At 37.8% G+C, this 14623-nt stretch overlaps 1 non-coding gene across 1 annotated transcript; it reads left to right on the top strand.

Moving 5' to 3' along the window:
• The first annotated feature begins 12767 nt into the window (after positions 1-12767).
• TRNAW-CCA (transfer RNA tryptophan (anticodon CCA)) lies at positions 12768-12840 on the top strand. Its single transcript has one exon. It is a non-coding gene; the product is annotated as a tRNA-Trp (tRNA).
• The last annotated feature ends 1783 nt before the right edge of the window (positions 12841-14623 follow it).

The raw sequence follows: 14623 nt of genomic DNA, 5'->3' as shown, positions 1-14623 counted from the left end.
ATATGCTAAATTTTACTATAAACATGTCTTATTTTACACGAGTTGGAATTTACCATAAAAATAAATAAAGAAAAGCTCAAGGAGTTTCCCAGTTAATAATTATTTGCCTAAGGTATTTTACACGCTCTTTTTGCCACAGAATTTCTGCTCTGCCCCTGTCCCCTTAAACTCTCAGGCCCAGTAGCTCAAATAAGTTAAATTCATCTGTCTGCACTTGTTTTATTTTTTTAATATAAATTTATTTATTTTAATTGGAGGTTAATTACTTTACTGTATTGTATTGGTTTTGCCATACATCAGCATGAATATGCCACAGGTATACATGTGTGCCCCATCCTGAAACCCCTCCCTCCTCCCTCCCCGTACCATCCCTCTGGGTCATCCCAGTGCACCAGCCCCAAGCATCCAGTATCATGCATCAAACCTGGACTGGCGATTCATTTCATATATGCTATTATACATGTTTCAATGCCATTCTCCCAAATCATCCCACCCTCTCCCTCTCTCACAGAGTCCAAAGACTGTTCTATACATCTGTGTCTCTTTTGCTGTCTCGCATACAGGGTTATTGTTACCATCTTTCTAAATTCCATATATATGTGTTAGTATACTGTATTGGTGTTTTTCTTTCTGGCTTACTTCACTCTGTATAATAAGCTCCAGTTTCATCCACCTCATTAGAACTGATTCAAATGTATTATTTTTAATGGCTGAGTAATACTCCATTGTGTATATGTACCACAGCTTTCTTATCCATTCATCTGCTGGTGGACATCTAGGTTGCTTCCGTGTCCTGACTATTGTAAACAGTGCTGTGATGAACATTGGGGTACATGTGTCTCAATTCTGGTTTCCTTGGTGTGTATGCCCAGCAGTGGGATTGCTGGGTCATAAGCCAGTTCTATTTCCAGTTTTTTAAGGAATCTCCACACTGTTCTCCATAGTGGCTGTACTAGTTTGCATTCCCACCAACAGTGTGAGAAGGTTCCCTTTTCTCCACACTCTCTCCAGCGCTTATTGCTTGTAGACTTTTGGATAGCAGCCATTCTGACTGGTGTGAAATGGTACCTCATTGTGGTTTTGATTTGCATTTCTCTGATAATGAGTGATGTTTGTGTTTGTTAGCCATCCGTATGTCTTCTTTGGAGAAATGTCTGTTTAGTTCTTTGGCCCATTTTTTGATTGGGTCATTTATTTTTCTGGACTTGAGCTGCAGGAGTTGCTTGTATATTTTTGAAATTAGTTGTTTGTCAGTTGCTTCATTTGCTATTATTTTCTCCCTTTCTGAAAGCTGTCTTTTCACCTTGCTTATACTTTCCTTTGTTGTGCAGAAGCTTTTAAGTTTAATTAGGTCCCATTTGTTTATTTTTGCTTTTATTTCCAGTATTCTGGGAGGCGGGTCATAGAGGATCCTGCTGTGATTTATGTTGGAGAATGTTTTGCCTATGTTCTCCTCTAGGAGTTTTATAGTTTCTGGTCTTACATTTAGATCTTTAATCCATTTTGAGTTTATTTTTGTGTATGGTGTTAGACAGTGTTCTAGTTTTATTCTTTTACAAGTGGTTGACCAGTTTTCCCAGCACCACTTGTTAAAGAGATTGTCTTTAATCCATTATATATTCTTGCCTCCTTTGTCAATGATCAGGTGTCCATATGTGTGTGGATTTATCTCTGGGCTTTCTATTTTGTTCCATTGATCTCTATTTCTGTCTTTGTGCTGGTACCATACTGTCTTGATGGCTGTGGCTTTGTAGTAGAGCCTGAAGACAGGCAGGTTGCACTTGTTTTAAATATTCTCTTCCATTAGCCTGAATTTATCCTCTAGAGTAAGGATCCTTGCTACAGGCCGACATAATAGTGAAGAGCTCACATTCCTTTCCACCATTTATCCAAATTGATCATCTATATTAAAATATATGTGTGTGTGCATTCCTGGAACATACTATACACTTAATGACTATTTGCTGAATAGATTAATAAATGAAAGAATCCATAACTATAGAGGTTTCCCAACATGACGTTTACATGTCATCACTCTCTGACTCTCATAGCCCTATGAGGTTGTCAGTGGCATGTTAGTAACTCCAATTACACATGAATAAATCAAAACATTAAAGAGACTAATTCTTATGCAAAACCATATGGATAGGGTACATGACATATATATCCTTATATACTACTTTGGAGTCAATTTCTGGATGATTCCCAGAAAGAATTCACCTGCAATAGAAGAGATCCAGGTTCGATTCCTGAGTTAGGAAGATCCCTGGTGAAGGGAGTGGCTATCCATTCCTGTATTCTTGCCTACAGAAATTTATGGACAGAAAAGCCTTTTGAGCTACAGCCCATGGAGCTGCAGAGAATCTGAATGACGGAGCAACTAACACTTTCACAGTTTTAATCATGAAACCATGCTGCCACATCATTCATTTATTAAATGAAAAGCACCTTCCTTTATAAACTGTGTCTTTCTTTTATCTGGGATACATACAATAAACAATGAGAATTTTTGTCCATTGAACACACTTCAGAGTCCACTACTTCTCTGCACTGGCTGCTGGGGATAATGAAGAGTCCAGCACATTTTTACCTGACACTCTTTATTGAGATGGGTTTTCTCTTTTTAATCCTGCTCAAAAGCCTGACTCTCTGGGCTACTGGGTCTCCTTATCATTATCACAGCACTGTGCATGTATCCCTGGTGCTAAAAATAACTTGATTTGATTGTTCAAGCCTAGGCATTGACAGGCCCTAAAGCTCACCTCTAGCTTTTATCCAGAGTAAAAGCAGATAGCTATGTATTATACAACATAAGATGCAGTGAGAGGCTGAATCTGCTCAGAATCTGCCCATCATCCCAAACCCAACTCTAAGGAACGGCTTCTTTAACAAGGTGTCAAATATGTCTTAGGAATTTCTCTTTTTTGGCTTAGGAGTTTGGACAATCTTTTAGTTTCATGGGAACTTAGCTGTTTTTCTTGGCAGTGGACTGTGAAAATGAAATAAATTGCTCAGTACTTTTACTGTTGATCGATTTGTATCAGTAATCAGATTCAAAAACCAATTAACAGTCCTACTGCAGGGAGGGGAGAGAGTTGTGTCCTAAAGAGAATGTCTTAAAGCAGTCCCTGAATAAGGCCATTTGACTGTGTGATACCGTTAAAATCGAAATTAAAAACAAACTTTATATCAATTTGAAATTTACTTATACATCACATGAAATTACTTTAAAGAGGATTTTTATTATGATTACCTCACTCTGGGAAAAGGAGTAAGAGTTAACCTGAAATCATTTTTCACTTTTAAAACTTACAAAAGTTTAAGTTTTATACCATATGTTATAAAGACTGTGGAAAATTAGCATTGCTAATTTAATATTATTTGTGATAGTAACTTCATTGGGAAATTTAGCAATATCTGTTATAAGTGAGACTATATTTACCCAATAATCTTCCATTTTTAATTTTCCATATATCTGGAAAAACACTGTCATTTCAACTTCAGAAGGCATATTCAAGGATGTTTATTGTGGTTTTATTTGTAAAAATTAGGAATAACCTGAATGTCAATTAGTAGAGAAGAGGATACTTCATTTAGAATACAGTATAATAGAGAAGAATGAGGTAATTCCTTACGTTATAGCATAAAGAGACGTTTAAGCTATATTATTAAGTATATGAAAGGCAAGGAATTTTTTAAAGTGTCAAAAAAAAAACACTTAAAGAAGATGTGGCACATAGATACAACAGAATATTTCTCAGACATTAAAAAGGATAAAATAATGCCATCTGCAGCAACATGGATGGACCTAGAGATTGTCATACTGAGTGAAGTCAGTCAGAAAGAGAAGAACTATCATATGACATCCCTTATATGATGAATCTAAAAAGAAATAACACAAACAAGTTTATTTACAAAACAGGAAGAGACTCTTAGACTTAGAGAATGAACTATGAATGTCAGGGGCAAAGGGGGAAAATGAGAGGAAGGGATAGTAAGAGAGTTTGGGATGGACATGTAAACACCATTGTATTTTAAATGGATAACCAACAAGTACCTACCATATAGCACAGGGAACTCTGTTCAGTGTTACGTGGCAGCCCGGATGAAAGAGGAGTTTAGTGGAGAACAAATCCATGTGTACATATGGCTGAGTCCCTTTGCTGTCCACATGAAACTATTCACAACATTGTTAATTGGCTGAACTCCATCATAAAATAAAAGGTTAAAAAAACAAGAAAAACAATCCTTTGCATTTCTTACAGTTATGTATAATTATGCAGACGCTTCCCATATGGTACAGTGGTAAAGAATCTGCCTGCCAATACAGGAGATGCAAGAAACATAGGTTTGATCCCTGGGTTGGGAAGATAACCTGGTGTAGGAAGTAGCAGTGCAGCCCCGCTTTATTGTCTAGAAAGTTCCATGGACAGAGGAGCCTGGCAGGCTACAGTCCATGGTGCCACAGAGTTGGATATGAATGAGCGACTGAGTGCACACACATACACACGTGTATATTTAAATGCAATTCAAATATGAGGGAAAGACACTAGGGGAGACACATGAGAAATAATTTGTTAGTTCTCTAGTTAGTTCTGAAGGATGCAGAGGGCCAAGATTGCAGCCATGTTGAGGGAGACTTAGATTTATCTGGCAAATTTTAATGATTAACAAAGGCAATGCAATTAATGTGTTGTTTATATATTTAAAACTAACACAACAGAATTTATCCTAAAAATAATTTGATGTTGATATATCACTTTGAATAAATGCTTCAGAGAAAATTTTGAGCTGCTTATCAGTAGCTGATTTCAAAACTGACACAGTCCTTTTCCTAAAATTTGTTTTCTGAAGCAATCTGAAACAACCAATTTTATAATAGAATTCTGTTTCTCTGAGTAGATCCTGGAAGAAAATAAGAAAAGTCATCCTCTAGAATGTTAATCCTGGGGGACCAGTGAGGATAAATTGATTCTTCTGCACAGGAGAGGGTGGTGTGGGTGGGGACAGAGCAAACGAAAAAGTCAGTGGACAAAAGGAACATGGTCACCTCTGACCATACACATCCTGAAGGAATATCTTTTCTGCACAGTTTACTGGCAAGATTCCAGAATGAGAAAATTGGTTGAATAAGCAACCTCAAATTGCTTCTTCCTCCTTTTCCTTCATCTCTCACTATTCCAGACAAATGGGCCTCTTTACCTACTTTGACTATCATTAATATTGATGAAATTCAAGAAATATTGATGAATGTCAAGAATTCATGAGGCCAGTTCGTGAGAAGCTGGATCTTCTCACTCTGTGCCCTACTGCTAACAAAAAGAAGTAACCTAGGACAAGGGTAATACTAAAATTTAGGATTTTAAATCCTTTTTGCACATTTTTATTTCTTTTAGATAAAAATCATCTCTCTACATTGAGTCATTTTTAGCATTGGAGGTTACAATGATGCACTGACTATATCTGGGAGATTGATGATGTAAGACTAAATTACATATACTATTTACTAGGAAGTTTAACACTGCCAAATCACTTAACAATTTCTACTCTATTATATAAAAAGGGAAGGGGGAGCAGTTTACCCTGCAATGATTATATCTACTACCGTGGGCAAGAATCTCTTAGAAATGAAATGGAGTACCTACCATAGACAACAAAAGAGTCCCAAGTACAGTACTTGCATGCAGTCTCAAAAACGACAGAATGATCTCTGTTCATTTCCAAGGCAAACCATTCAATATCATGGTAATCCAAGTCTATGCCCCGACAATAATGCTGAAGAAGCGGACATTGAACGATTCTATGAAGACCTACAAGACCTTTTAGAACTAACACCCAAAAAAGATGTGCTTCTCATTATAGAGGACTGGAATACAAAAGTAGGAAGTCAAGAAACACTTGGAGTAACAGGCAAATTTGACCTTGGAGTACAAAATGAGTGGGGCAAAGGCTAATAGAGTTTTGCCAAGAGAACACACTGGTCATAGCAAACACTCTCTTCCAACAACACAAGAGAAGACTCTACACGTGAACATCACCAGATGGAAAATACCAAAATCAGATTGATTATATTCTTTGCAGCCGAAGATGGAAAAGTTCTATACAGTCAGCAAAAACAAGTCTGGGAGCTGACAGTGGCTCAGATCATGAACTCCTTATTGCTAAATTCAGATGTAAATTGAATAAAGTAGGGACAAGTACTAGAACATTCAGGTATGACCTAAATCAAATACCTTATGACTATACAGTGGAAGTAAGAAATAGATTTAAGGGACTAGATCTGATAGACAGAAAGCCTGATGAACTAGGGATGGAGGTTCATGACACTGTACAGGAGACAGGGATCAAGACCAATCCCAAGAAAAAAGTTGAAAAAAAGCAAAATGGCTGTCTGAGGGGGCCTTACAAATAGCTGTGAAAGGAAGAGAAGCAAAAAGCAAAGGATAAAAGGAAAGATATACCCATTTGAATATTCCAAAGAATAGCAGGGAGAGATAAGCAACCCATCCTCAGTGATCAGTGCAAAGAAATAGAGGAAAACAATAGGATGGGAAAGACTGGAGATCTCTTCAAGAAAATTAGAGCTACCAAGGGAATATTTTCACGCAAAGATGGGCTTAATAAAAGACAGAAATGGCATGGACCTAACAGAAGCAGAAGATATTAAGAAGAGGTGGCAAGAATACACAGAAGAACTATCCAAAAAAGATCTTCACGACCCAGATAATCACCATGGTGTGATCACTCACCTAGAGCCAGACATCCTGGAATGTGAAGTCAAGTGGGCCTTAGGAAGCATCACTATGAGCAAAGATAGTGGAGGTGATAGAATGCCAGTTGAGCTATTTCAAATCCTAAAACATAATGCTGTGAAAGTGCTGCACTCAATATGCCAGCAAATTTGGAAAACTCAGCAGTGGCCACAGGATCAGTAAACGTCAGTTTTCATTCCAATCCCAAAGAAAGCCAATGCCAAAGAATACTCAAACAAGCAAACAATTGCACTCATCTCACATATTAGTAAAGTAATGCTCAAAATTCTCCAAGCCAGGCTTCAGCAATACATGAACTGTGAACTTCCAGATGTTCAAGCTGGATTTAGAAAAGGCAGAGGAACCAGAGATCAAATTGCCAACATCCACTGGATCATTGAAAAAGCAAGAGGGTTCCAGAACAACATCTATTTCTGCTTTATTGACTATGACAAAGCGTTTGAATGTGTGGGTCATAATAAACTGTGGAAAATTCTGAAAGAGATGGGAATACCAGACCACCTGACCTGCCTCCTGAAAACTTGTATGCAGGTCAGGAAGCAACAGTTAGAACTGGAAATGGAAAAACAGACTGGTTCCAAGTAGGAAAAGGAGTACGTCAGGCTGTATATTGTCACCCTGCTTATATAACTTATATGCAGAGTACAACATGAGAAACACTGGGCTGGATGAAGCACGAGCTGGAATCAAGATTGCCGGGAGAAATATCAATAGCTCAGATATACCGATGACACCACCCTTATGGCAGAATGTGAAGAAAAACTAAAAAGCCTCTTGATGAAAGTGAAAGAGAAGAGTGAAAAATTTGGCTTAAAGCTCAACATTCAGGAAACAAAGATCATGGCATCCAGTCCCATCACTTCATGGCAAACAGATGGGGAAACAGTGGAAACAGTGGCTGACTTTATTTTGGGGGGCTCCAAAATCACTGCAGATGGTGATTGCAGCCATGAAATTAAAAGACACCTAATCCTTGAAAGGAATGTTATGACCAATCTAGACAGTATATTAAAAGGCAGAGACATTACTTTCTCAACAAAGGTCCATCCAGTCAAGGCTATGGTTTTTCCAGTGGTCATGTATGGATGTGAGAGTTGGACTATAAAGAAAGCTGAGTGCCAAAGAATTGATGCTTTTGAACTGTGGTGTTAGAGAAGACTCTTGAGAGTCCCTTGGACTGCAAGGAGATCCAACCAGTCCATCCTGAAGGAGATCAGTCCTGAGTGTTCATTGGAAGGAGTGATGTTGAAGCTGAAACTCCAATACTTTGACCACCTGATGCGAAGAGCTGACTCACTGGAAAAGACCCTGATGCTGGGAAAGATTGAAAGCATGAGGAGAAGGGCAAGACCATTGATGAGATGGTGGGATGGCATCACTGACTCAATGGACATGAGTTTGGGTAAACTCAGGGAGTTGGTGGTGGACAGGGAGGCCTGCCTTGCTGTGGTTCATGGAGTCACAAAGACTCAGACACAGCTGAGCAACTGATCTAAACTGATGTTCTCTTATGGTCTATGTAAGGATGAACATACAAAAGAGCTTTAAAAAATGCAAATCAATGTACAATTTTATAATTAACAGTAGATTAGGTCCAACTGTGTTTTACAAGTATAAAAACTAGAAATAGAAAGAGTAATAAAATATGGAAAGGAGAGACCCTGAATAAAAATTTTTTCCCATGAAGAGTAAGAAGGAGGAAGATCAAATCTTGCAAAATACACCTTTAAGTTTATAAAATAAAAATATCAAGAGTTCAAACACATTTCACTTGAACTAAGAGGAATCTTCCCTGGTGACTCAGAGGGTAAAGCATCTGCCCACAATGCATGATCCCTGGTCGTGAAGATCCCCTGGAGAAGGATACAGCAACTCACTCCAGTACTCTTGCCTGGAAAATCCCATGGACGGAGAAGCCTGGTAGACTACAGTCCATGTGGTCTCAAAAATTCAGATGCAACTGAGTGACTTCACTTTCACTCATTCTCTTTAGTCTTTTGAGCAAACACCCCAAAATTAAAGATAGTATAAGAAGCATGATGATTTTTTATATAGAAATGAGCTGTGGAGTGTGGATAGAGACACCTGTGGAAGCAATTTTTGCAATTCCAAAAGTTTGCTAGGGAAAGCAAGAGAAATGAAATTGGAGTGAGTTTTCTAGAAAACTAATTTTAGATGAAAATCTCAAAAAGCTTTCAAATTTCAGGAAATGAAGGACAGTGATTCTGAAACTTAAAAGGACCGAGAAAAGATTGCCACTGGAGGTAAGGTGTCTGTTTGAGTGTGACCCCAGAGAGCACTTTTCTCTGTCTGGACAAAGAAAGGATGGAAGAGTGATGACTGCAGCACTGATACATGATCTTTTCGGCTTGACCTGACCCAGATGCCACTTTTGGTCTACTGACTCACAAAACACAGATTGTTACAACATCCTAGGTCTCCCTGACAGCTCAGTTGGTAAAGAATACGCTCACAATGCAGGAGACCTGGGTTTGATTCCTGGGTTGGGAAGAGCCCCTGGAGAAGGGAAAGGCTACCCACTCCAATATTCTGGCCTGGAGAATTCCATCAATATAGTCCATGGGGTCCCAAAGAGATGGACACTGACCAAGTGACTTTCACAACACCCTAATAGCTTTGAGCAAAGAATATTTTATCTCTTATTTTCTCTAGCAGTGAAAAGAAAAAAATCTTCCTCTATCCAAAACTATTTATAAATCATTCATAATCACAATATTAACAAAATATATATGTAGTGTTTTTATGTTCCAAGCACTACTCAAAGCTCTTTATATTCAATTCCCTAATATCCCTGTGAAAGATGTACCATTTTGTATATACCTATAAAGACTGTGATTTTGGCGTTGACCATCTGGTGATGTCCATGTGTAGAATCTTCTCTTGTGTTGTTGGAAGAGGGTGTTTGCTATGACCAGTGCATTTTCTTGGCAAAACTCTATTAGTCTTTGCCCTGCTTCATTCTGCATTCCAAGGTCAAATTTGCCTGTTACTCCAGGTGTTTCTTGACTTTCTACTTTTGCATTCCAGTCCCCTGTAATGAAAAGGACAGCTTTTGGGGGTGTTAGTTCTAAAAGGTCTTATAGGTCATCATAAGAAATACTGGGCTGGAAGAAGCACAAGCTGGAATCAAGATTGCTGGGAGAAATATCAATAACCTCAGATATGCAGATGACACCACCCTTACGGCAGAAAGTGAAGAGGAACTAAAAAGCCTCTTGATGAAAGTGAAAGTGGAGAGTGAAAAAGTTGGCTTAAAGCTCAACATTCAGAAAACGAATATCATGGCATCTGGTCCCATCACTTCATGGCAAACAGATGGGGAAACAGTGGAAACAGTGTCAGACTTTACTTTTTGAGCTCCAAAATCACTGCAGATGGTGACTGCAGCCATGAAATTAAAAGACACTTCCTCCTTGGAAGAAAAGTTATGACCAACCTAGATAGAATATTGAAAAGCAGAGACAGTACTTTGCCAACAAAGATCTGTCTAGTCAAGGCTATGGTTTCTTCAGTGGTCATGTATGGATGTGAGAGTTGGACTGTGAAGAAAGCTGAGCACTGAAGAATTGATGCTTTTGAACTGTGGTGTTGGAAAAGACTCTTGAGAGTCCCTTGGACTGCAAGAAGATCCAACAAGTCCATTCTGAAGGAGATCAGCCCTGGGATTTCTTTGGAGGGAATGATGCTGAAGCTGAAACTCCAGTACTTTGGCCACCTCATGCAAAGAGTTGACTTATTGGAAAAGATTCTGATGCTGGGAGGGATTGGGGACAGAAGGAGAAGGGGACGACAGAGGATGAGATGGCTGGATGGCATCACTGACTCGATGGACGTGAGTATGAGTGAACTCCGGGAGTTGGTGATGGACAGGGAGGCCTGGTGTGCTGCGATTCATGGGGTCGCAAAGAGTCAGACATGACTGAGCGACTGAACTGAACTGATAAATACCTAATACACAAACATACATATATAATTACAAAATATACATATATGTATACAATTTTATATTTGGTTTATACCTTTAAATATTTTATTTTCACTCAAACATCAGAGCAGATATTTTGCAATGAAAGCATACACATGAACTTCAATGCCACATTTCATAGTACAAAAATGACATAGATTCTTCATTTTTACAGTTTTCTTAATAAAATGTACTGTATAGAGTGTTAAAATTCTATTTTTGTCAAAATAGGAAATCCATTGAGGTTATAACTAGAAGCGAGGCTTGAAAAAGCATAGGAGGAATCAGAATTGGTCAAACATCTCATTAAGCTTTGCAGAACTGCAACTATCATTTCACTAGCTTTTGGTCATTAAACATTCTTGTCTTCTTTTTCTTCACCCTGAATGAAAAATGTTTGTCAAATGTTTGTCTGCTTATTGACTTACTATTACTGTCTGCCATGTCTCAGGCTCTTTGCTAGCCACTGGTGACTTGCTGAATACTGTGACTTGGAGCTTGCAGAATGGGAGGAGACAAGTGTGCACCGCAGCTGTACAGTGTACTAACAGCTAAGGTAATGGAAGGACTAAGAGCCATAAAACCACGGAGTAAGGACACTGAACCCAGCCTAGGGCTGTGTGTGCACGTAAAACCAGTGTCTTACTATGAAGTGATCAGGTGAGATAACAGAAGCCAGACAAACGGTGACAGGCAGAGAGCACAGATCAGGCAAAATGCTGTCTGGTCCTAGGGAGAGAATCCATTTTGACTGCAGAGAAGTGCAACTTTTACCTTGTTAAAATTTAAGGAATAGATATAGGCAGTAAAGTGGGTGTGGTTCAGAAATGATAGAATCTGGAAAATCCATGAGTCACTATAATAGAAACTATATGAATTCCATTTATCCTTAAAGACCAGATCCTAAAAACTCAGCTTTCAATTTACTTTTGTTTTAAAATTCTGAAAAAAAATAGTTGTTCTGACTTAAGGAAATTTTACTAAGACATTAAGATATATGGGCAAAAGATACAGTGAATGTTCTACCGTAGGTTTGAGAGTTTTAAAAAAAAAGGTGTAAAGAAAGTGTGTATCATGATTTGTCTAGTCTCAATTACATATGCCAATATTAATAAAATTAAACACAACCAAACTACATTTCTGCCATCTCATATTCTGAACTTAAAATTTTGGATTACTTGCCCTCAAACAACTATCACTTTTAAATTAAGACTGAATGCATTAAATAGTCAAAAAGATTGAACTTGGGAAGATGAAAATAAATAAGAATCTAGTCAATATAGTAATAACCAAAACCCATTTTAAGGCAGTGGCCAGTTCAAAATATCTACTGTGCAACATCCAAATACCACTCTAAGTTTCTGGTCCTGGTCAGAATATAAATTAGAAGTAGTCTCCTTCTCAATAGCCTGTGTTAATAAATAGAGTAGATTAGGGCATACAATGAGCAGCCTGCTTGCATTTTCAAATATTTCAACTTCAGTTTTCAGAGCAAACTCAGTCATTTTTAACCTAGCTCCAATATCATCTTACTCAAAATACAGATAAAGTTTGAATTTTAAATTAACATATAAATGACTTTGGGTTGATTTAGAAAAACTAAGCTGACCCTCAGGTCCTTTAACAATCAGTGAAGACTAAGGAAATAAATAGCATTATAAGTTATGGGGATAGTATCACCAAATTTTCATTGATTAATTCAATAAGTATTCATAGGGCATGAAGAATATAAAATTTCCTGCACTCAATGTTCCTATTATGTACTTAACTATATAAAAACTACAATTACAAAATGATAAATAGCAGTTGTATTAGCCAGGGTTCTCCAGAGAAATAGAACCAATAGGATATGTAAACATATATTAAAACGATTTATTTTAACTGTAGGAATTCTGCAAGTCTGCAATCTTTAGGGGATGCCAGCAGTTTAGAAACTCAGGCAGGGTTTTTATTTTACAGTCTTGTAAAATTCATTTGTATTTTGGGAAAACTATCTTTGCTCTTGGGCTTCCCTGGTGGCTCAGAGGTTAAAGCGTCTGCCTCCAATGCAGGAGACCCAGGTTCGATCCCTGGGTCAGGAAGATCCCCTGGAGAAGGAAATGGTAACCCACTCCAGTATTCTTGCCTGGAGAATCCCATGGACAGAGAAGCCTGGTAAGCTACAGTCCATGGGGTCGCAAAGAATCCGACACGACCGACTGACTTCACTCACTCATCTTTGCTCTTAAGACCTTCAAGTGATTGGATGAGGCCCATTCAGATTATCAAGGGTATTCTCCTTAAAGTTTACCAATTCTATGCTATACCAAATAACCTGACAGCAACATCTACACTAGTGTCTAGTTTGACAAAACAACTGAGCACCATAGCCCAGCTGCTGCTGCTGCTGCTAAGTCGCTTCAGTCGTGTCCAACTCTGTGCGACCCCAGAGACCATAACTTACCCATAACCATCATGGCAATTCAAGGTAATACACACTCCAAGAAAGTATTTCAGAGATATAGTATTTGATATTGCATCTCTTCATTGAATTTTCATCATATACAAATCCTCTCATCCTGCAGGATGACAAAAGAAGGCCTGAAAAGTGATGAACCTTGTGTCACAATGAGAAAGAATTAGTACCAACTAGAGAACCATTGAGCAGAGGACTCTGCCATTTAAGCAGCAAGTGCAAAATAGCTTCATTATTTCTACTGAAGTCTTCCTCATGGCATGGCAAAGACAATAACTGAGCAAATGACAACAATATTGTCTTTTGATGTATGGCAAAACCAATACAATATTGTAAAGTAATTAACCTCCAATTAAAATAAATAAATTTATATTTTTAAAAAAGTAGGCATCCTGTCTTTTAGAAATGGAAGGAAGATATAGGAAATAGATTCAAGAGAAAGAAAAGCTGCCTTCAACACTAGATACTGGCCTAATATCAATAGTATTAGCTAGACCTTGATGTTGCTAGAAAGTTACCTGGTACAGCTAGGTCTTGGTGTTCTTCTATGAACATAAATAATTTTACAGATCAACAACAGACAAGGGCCCTGTGGTTGTGATGGACCAAGATATAAAGATCAACCTCTATACACGTCTAAATGTGAACATTGGCTAAACCACAAAAATAACCCAATACCCCCCTACCCTGGCTCATGAGTAACTGCTGCTTCTTTATGAATTGTAGCTTTAATCTTGCTCTTTTATTCACTCCTTCTAGATAGGATCTCTTAAAATATTGAATCATGGAACTACCCATACTTCATGATAGCATCTAATCCAAAGCAAAGTCTAGCTTCTTTAAACTCTTCCCTAAACTATCGACCATGAGCCCAAATTCTACAATAAATTCTAATAACCTGTTACTGAGATGATACCCAGTACCCCATGGCATAGTATCTCTCCTTACAAGAGCAATAAACTCTAATTATTCGACTACACATGCATGATCATGGACAAATACAAGCAAGCAAAAAGGAGACCAAGAAATACATGGATTAAAAATATGGCCTCTGGTAATGAAGAAGAATAACCATAATACTCATTCTACCAAATCAGTTGTCAACTTAATGGATGAGTATAGTAACTCACAATATATAGAACCTTTACAAAAATATTTAAAGTATACTTAAGTATAAAACTAACTACTTTTTCACCTGCAAAATGTCAATGAAATCATTTTGGGATTAACTTCATGAGAAAGTTTATACTATACAGGGGAACAAACCAAGTCATTTTGGCATAAAGGTTCATAGATAGAATATCTGCTTGTCATGAAATTACTAGAGTAGAAATTCTCTCAATATACCCATTTGGAAATCATTTTTCCTAAATGAAGCTACCCAATTTGAGAATTTTGATACTATAAGCA

Source organism: Budorcas taxicolor, chromosome 6 (genome assembly GCF_023091745.1).
Source record: "Budorcas taxicolor isolate Tak-1 chromosome 6, Takin1.1, whole genome shotgun sequence".
NCBI classification, from domain to species: domain Eukaryota; kingdom Metazoa; phylum Chordata; class Mammalia; order Artiodactyla; family Bovidae; genus Budorcas; species Budorcas taxicolor.
The sequence above is the reverse complement of the archived record's forward strand: the minus strand, read 5'-3'. Positions and strand labels throughout refer to the sequence as shown.